Source organism: Acyrthosiphon pisum, unplaced genomic scaffold (assembly GCF_005508785.2).
Source record: "Acyrthosiphon pisum isolate AL4f unplaced genomic scaffold, pea_aphid_22Mar2018_4r6ur Scaffold_21194;HRSCAF=23274, whole genome shotgun sequence".
Taxonomy (NCBI): domain Eukaryota; kingdom Metazoa; phylum Arthropoda; class Insecta; order Hemiptera; family Aphididae; genus Acyrthosiphon; species Acyrthosiphon pisum.
The window spans coordinates 16,569-17,614 of NW_021770634.1; positions in this window are offsets into that span (position 1 = coordinate 16,569).

Below are 1,046 nucleotides of genomic sequence, written 5' to 3' on the forward strand. Positions count from 1 at the left end.
GCAAAAAACATATTTTGAAAATATTTTCACCGTGTGCAAGAAAAAATTTAAATATGTTACAAAATGTTAAGATTGTGTTCAGAAAGTTTTTGAAAATTGTTAACATATTGTCACATCATGTTTGGCAGCGAAAATCATGTTTTCAAAATATTCAGACATAATATTGTTAATACATGTTAGTAAGACATTGCAGCAATATAATTAAGCTTATTTTTTCAACATATTTTATGAAATTGTTTGTGACAATGTTGATTACGAATGTTGTGAATATATTTTTGTCATTTTTTGCCATAATATTGTAGCATATATATTTTAAACAAATTTAATAAATTCTTTTTGACAATGTTTGATTGTAAATATGATTAATATATTATTAGGATTTGTTTGCCATAATATTATAATGTGTGTTTCAAACACATTTTAGGAAACTCCAGCGCAGTGCTCAAAATATGTTATAGTGAACTTTTACAAAATATACTTGTGTTAAGAACCCCTGGCTATATTAGTTAGTATATATATATAATAGTGTATAAGATAGTATTGTACGACGGCGACTGTCTGAAATTGCTGCGACAGCAATTCCAGGCAAGCGCTGGCTACAGGCACGGCTCGTATAGCATCGAGTGCAGTGGCATTTCAGAGCAGTAGACGGAACCTTGTGATTCGCGCCAGAGCATTATTATTGTCAGACCATTTTATTTCATTAAATGTATTGTAAGTTTTTCTTTTCAAGTAATATAGAAAGTAACCTATAGTTCGAAAGTGTTCGTTGTTTTATTTGTGCACGGACCTCCAAGGAGATTCGTAACATTTTTGGTGGCAGCGGTGGGATTCCGACAAATATCAGTATCCCGTTACCACGAGCAATAGCCGAACTAGACTTTCAACAATATATTAGAAGAAAAGGAAACGAACAAAAGCGTATCCATCCGAAACAGAACATTGTACACAAAGTTGCGTAAGGTAACATTAATAGTATAAGATATTATTATTTTATAATATTTTATACATTTTATATACATCTATATGGTGTGTATATATACATG